The sequence below is a fragment of the Bombina bombina genome, chromosome 6 (genome assembly GCF_027579735.1).
Source record: "Bombina bombina isolate aBomBom1 chromosome 6, aBomBom1.pri, whole genome shotgun sequence".
Classification (NCBI taxonomy): Eukaryota; Metazoa; Chordata; class Amphibia; order Anura; family Bombinatoridae; genus Bombina; species Bombina bombina.
The window spans coordinates 743,964,615-743,971,027 of record NC_069504.1 but is presented as its reverse complement, the minus strand read 5'-3'; positions in this window follow the sequence as shown (position 1 = coordinate 743,971,027).

Sequence of the window (6,413 nt, the reverse complement as noted above, 5' to 3'; positions counted from 1 at the left end):
AAGAACAACCATCAACATATACCCAAGGTAATGCTTGACAATGGTCCTCATTGTATAGTTTATATGGGGAAAGCAATTGTTCCTCCAGGAAATCATCTTCTAATAACTCTCCCCCATGATCCTTAGCAGTACAGTCGTGGAGCTCAGCAAGCCCCGGTGCGACTGAATTCTTTTTATTCTGCTTGTAGCAAATTTCTAAAGGCCAGCCTTGTAAGGAAAGAGTCCAAGCTGTTATGTGGCTGTTAGACAAATTCCCATCTCTTATTCGCTCACTTTGCAGATATAGCAAAGGCTGGTGGGCCAGTTCTACAATAATTTTCTCGCCCTGTTTAAAGCTGCGGAAATTTTGTAGAGCCCATACAGTAGATAAGAGGGCTTTTTTACAATCGCTAAATTTTATTTCTACTGGGGATAGAGTTTTGCTCGCATAAGCAATGACTTTGCCTAAATTATCATGCTTCTGGTATAAAACAGCACTCATGCTTATATATGTGTAACCTGTCTCTAAGTAGAAAGGTTTACCCCCTTCAGGGTACGCTAAGCAAGGTGCTTGAGTGAGTTTTCTCTTCAGCTCCTTGATGGCTGTCTCTTGAGTCTCACTCCAGTGCCATTTCACATCCTTCTTTAGGAGAAGTAGCAGTGGTTTAGCTAATTCTGCATCATTTTCAATAAATTTGCGAGAGTAATTTGTCATACCCAGGAATGATCTCAATTCCTTTACGTTAGTTGGGTTTTTAGAATTTATTATAGCTTCCACCTTTTTCTCCTGAGGATTTAACCTTTCAGAAGTAACTTCATGTCCTAAGAAGTTTACACGAGAGCGGCACCATTGAGCTTTTTGTAGGGATAATTTGACACCTGCCCTTTTAAGTTGGCTGAGGACGTATTTAAGTTCTGTGATGTGTTTTTCAAAGTCTGTGCTTTTGATTAAAACATCATCAACATAATATAAGGCCCCCCTTTCCAGTGCATCATGCATAGCCTTATGCATGAATACAGCAAATTCATGTCCTGAATTTATGTATCCAAACTGGAGCCTTTGGAATGCATACTGGACCTTTTGGAACGAGAATGCAAGCCTATACTGGTCCTCTTCATATACCTTTATGGTCCAATATCCCTGTGCACAATCAGTGGTAGTGAATATTTTAGATCCCTGCATCTGTGCTAGGCACTGGTAAATATATGGCCCAGGCCAGCCAGACATGTACACTCGTTTGTTTAGCTGTCTTAAATCAGCACACAAATGCCTAGAACACCTAGAATAGGATTGTTATAAGAGCTGTGCACCGGTCTGAAAAACATAATTTATGTAAGAACTTACCTGATAAATTCATTTCTTTCATATTAGCAAGAGTCCATGAGCTATGGGATATACATTCCTACCAGGAGGGGCAAAGTTTCCCAAACCTCAAAATGCCTATAAATACACCCCTCACCACACCCACAATTCAGTTTAACGAATAGCCAAGAAGTGGGGTGATAAAAAAGTGCGAAAGCATATAAAATAAGGAATTGGAATAATTGTGCTTTATACAAAATCATAACCACCACAAAAAAAGGGCGGGCCTCATGGACTCTTGCTAATATGAAAGAAATGAATTTATCAGGTAAGTTCTTACATAAATTATGTTTTCTTTCATGTAATTAGCAAGAGTCCATGAGCTAGTGACGTATGGGATAATGACTACCCAAGATGTGGATCTTTCCACACAAGAGTCACTAGAGAGGGAGGGATAAAATAAAGACAGCCAATTCCTGCTGAAAATAATCCACACCCAAAATAAAGTTTAACGAAAAACATAAGCAGAAGATTCAAACTGAAACCGCTGCCTGAAGTACTTTTCTACTAAAAACTGCTTCAGAAGAAGAAAATACATCAAAATGGTAGAATTTAGTAAAAGTATGCAAAGAGGACCAAGTTGCTGCTTTGCAGATCTGGTCAACCGAAGCTTCATTCCTAAACGCCCAGGAAGTAGAAACTGACCTAGTAGAATGAGCTGTAATTCTCTGAGGCGGAGTTTTACCCGACTCAACATAGGTAAGATGAATTAAAGATTTCAACCAAGATGCCAAAGAAATGGCAGAAGCTTTCTGGCCTTTTCTAGAACCGGAAAAGATAACAAATAGACTAGAAGTCTTACGAAAAGATTTCGTAGCTTCAACATAATATTTCAAAGCTCTAACAACATCCAAAGAATGCAACGATTTCTCCTTAGAATTCTTAGGATTAGGACATAATGAAGGAACCACAATTTCTCTACTAATGTTGTTGGAATTCACAACTTTAGGTAAAAATTCGAAAGAAGTTCGCAACACCGCCTTATCCTGATGAAAAATCAGAAAAGGAGACTCACAAGAAAGAGCAGATAATTCAGAAACTCTTCTGGCAGAAGAGATGGCCAAAAGGAACAAAACTTTCCAAGAACGTAATTTAATGTCCAATGAATGCATAGGTTCAAACGGAGGAGCTTGAAGAGCTCCCAGAACCAAATTCAAACTCCAAGGAGGAGAAATTGACTTAATGACAGGTTTTATACGAACCAAAGCTTGTACAAAACAATGAATATCAGGAAGAATAGCAATCTTTCTGTGAAAAAGAACAGAAAGAGCAGAGATTTGTCCTTTCAAAGAACTTGCGGACAAACCCTTATCTAAACCATCCTGAAGAAACTGTAAAATTCTCGGTATTCTAAAAGAATGCCAGGAAAAATGATGAGAAAGACACCAAGAAATATAAGTCTTCCAGACTCTATAATATATCTCTCGAGATACAGATTTACGAGCCTGTAACATAGTATTAATCACAGAGTCAGAGAAACCTCTTTGACCAAGAATCAAGCGTTCAATCTCCATACCTTTAAATTTAAGGATTTCAGATCCTGATGGAAAAAAGGACCTTGTGACAGAAGGTCTGGTCTTAACGGAAGAGTCCACGGTTGGCAAGAGGCCATCCGGACAAGATCCGCATACCACAACCTGTGAGGCCATGCCGGAGCTACCAGCAGAACAAACGAGCATTCCTTCAGAATCTTGGAGATTACTCTTGGAAGAAGAACTAGAGGCGGAAAGATATAGGCAGGATGATACTTCCAAGGAAGTGATAATGCATCCACTGCCTCCGCCTGAGGATCCCGGGATCTGGACAGATACCTGGGAAGTTTCTTGTTTAGATGGGACGCCATCAGATCTATTTCTGGAAATTCCCACATTTGAACAATCTGAAGAAATACCTCTGGGTGAAGAGACCATTCGCCCGGATGCAACGTTTGGCGACTGAGATAATCCGCTTCCCAATTGTCTACACCTGGGATATGAACCGCAGAGATTAGACAGGAGCTGGATTCCGCCCAAACCAAAATTCGAGATACTTCTTTCATAGCCAGAGGACTGTGAGTCCCTCCTTGATGATTGATGTATGCCACAGTTGTGACATTGTCTGTCTGAAAACAAATGAACGATTCTCTCTTCAGAAGAGGCCAAAACTGAAGAGCTCTGAAAATTGCACGGAGTTCCAAAATATTGATCGGTAATCTCACCTCCTGAGATTCCCAAACTCCTTGTGCCGTCAGAGATCCCCACACAGCTCCCCAACCTGTGAGACTTGCATCTGTTGAAATTACAGTCCAGGTCGGAAGCACAAAAGAAGCCCCCTGAATTAAACGATGGTGATCTGTCCACCATGTTAGAGAGTGTCGAACAATCGGTTTTAAAGATATTAATTGAGATATCTTTGTGTAATCCTTGCACCATTGCTTCAGCATACAGAGCTGAAGAGGTCGCATGTGAAAACGAGCAAAGGGGATCGCGTCCGATGCAGCAGTCATAAGACCTAGAATTTCCATGCATAAGGCTACCGAAGGGAATGATTGTGACTGAAGGTTTCGACAAGCTGCAATCAACTTTAGACGTCTCTTGTCTGTTAAAGACAGAGTCATGGACACTGAATCCATCTGGAAACCCAGAAAGGTTACCCTTGTCTGAGGAATCAAAGAACTTTTTGGTAAATTGATCCTCCAACCATGATCTTGAAGAAACAACACAAGTCGATTCGTATGAGATTCTGCTAAATGTAAAGACTGAGCAAGTACCAAGATATCGTCCAAATAAGGAAATACCACAATACCCTGTTCTCTGATTACAGACAGCAGGGCACCGAGAACCTTTGTAAAAATTCTTGGAGCTGTAGCTAGGCCAAACGGCAGAGCCACAAATTGGTAATGCTTGTCCAGAAACGAGAATCTCAGGAACTGATAATGATCTGGATGAATCGGAATATGCAGATATGCATCCTGTAAATCTGTTGTGGACATATAATTCCCTTGCTGAACAAAAGGTAAGATAGTCCTTACAGTTACCATCTTGAACGTTGGTATCCTTACATAACGATTCAATATTTTTAGATCCAGAACTGGTCTGAAAGAATTCTCCTTCTTTGGTACAATGAAGAGATTTGAATAAAACCCCATCCCCTGTTCCGGAACTGGAACTGGCATAATTACTCCAGTCAACTCTAGATCTGAAACACATTTCAGAAATGCTTGAGCTTTTACTGGATTTACTGGGACACGGGAAAGAAAAAATCTCTTTGCAGGAGGTCTCAACTTGAAACCAATTCTGTACCCTTCTGAAACAATGCTCTGAATCCAAAGATTGTGAACAGAATTGATCCAAATTTCCTTGAAAAAACGTAACCTGCCCCCTACCAGCTGAGCTGGAATGAGGGCCGCACCTTCATGTGGACTTAGAAGCAGGCTTTGCCTTTCTAGCTGGTTTGGATTTATTCCAGACTGGAGATGGTCTCCAAACTGAAACTGCTCCTGAGGATGAAGGATCAGGCTTTTGTTCTTTGTTGAAACGAAAGGAACGAAAACGATTATTAGCCCTGTTTTTACCTTTAGATTTTTTATCCTGTGGTAAAAAAGTTCCTTTCCCACCAGTAACAGTTGAAATAATGGAATCCAACTGAGAACCAAATAATTTGTTACCCTGGAAAGAAATGGAAAGTAAAGTTGATTTAGAAGCCATATCAGCATTCCAAGTTTTAAGCCATAAAGCTCTTCTAGCTAAAATAGCTAGAGACATAAACCTGACATCAACTCTGATAATATCAAAAATGGCATCACAGATAAAATTATTAGCATGCTGAAGAAGAATAATAATATCATGAGAATCACGATGTGTTACTTGTTGCGCTAAAGTTTCCAACCAAAAAGTTGAAGCTGCAGCAACATCAGCCAAAGATATAGCAGGTCTAAGAAGATTACCTGAACACAGATAAGCTTTTCTTAGAAAGGATTCAATTTTCCTATCTAGAGGATCCTTAAACGAAGTACCATCTGACGTAGGAATAGTAGTACGTTTAGCAAGGGTAGAAATAGCCCCATCAACTTTAGGGATCTTGTCCCAAAATTCTAATCTGTCAGACGGCACAGGATATAATTGCTTAAAACGTTTAGAAGGAGTAAATGAATTACCCAAATTATCCCATTCTTTGGAAATTACTGCAGAAATAGCATTAGGAACAGGAAAAACTTCTGGAATAACCACAGGAGCTTTAAATACCTTATCTAAACGTTTAGAATTAGTATCAAGAGGACCAGAATCCTCTATTTCTAAAGCAATTAGTACTTCTTTAAGTAAAGAACGAATAAATTCCATTTTAAATAAATATGAAGATTTATCAGCATCAACCTCTGAGACAGAATCCTCTGAACCAGAGGAATCATCAGAATCAGAATGATGATGTTCATTTAAAAATTCATCTGTAGGGAGAGAAGTTTTAAAAGATTTTTTACGTTTACTAGAAGGAGAAATAACAGACATAGCCTTCTTTATGGATTCAGAAACAAAATCTCTTATATTATCAGGAACATTCTGCACCTTAGATGTTGAAGGAACTGCAACAGGCAATGGTACTTTACTAAAGGAAATATCTGCTTTAACAAGTTTGTCATGACAATCAATACAAACAACAGCTGGAGGAATAGCTACCAAAAGTTTACAGCAGATACACTTAGCTTTGGTAGATTCAGCACTTGACAGCGATTTTCCTGTAGTATCTTCTGACTCAGATGCAACGTGAGACATCTTGCAATATGTAAGAGAAAAAACAACATATATATAAAGCAAAATTGATCAAATTCCTTAAATGACAGTTTCAGGAATGGGAAAAAATGCCAAAGAACAAGCTTCTAGCAACCAGAAGCAATAAAAAATGAGACTTAAATAATGTGGAGACAAAAGCGACGCCCATATTTTTTCGCGCCAAATAAGACGCCCACATTATTTGGCGCCTAAATGCTTTCTGGCGCCAAAAATGACGCCACGTCCGGAACGCCGACATTTTTGGCGCAAAATAACGTCAAAAAATGACGCAACTTCCGGCGACACGTATGACGCCGGAAACGGAA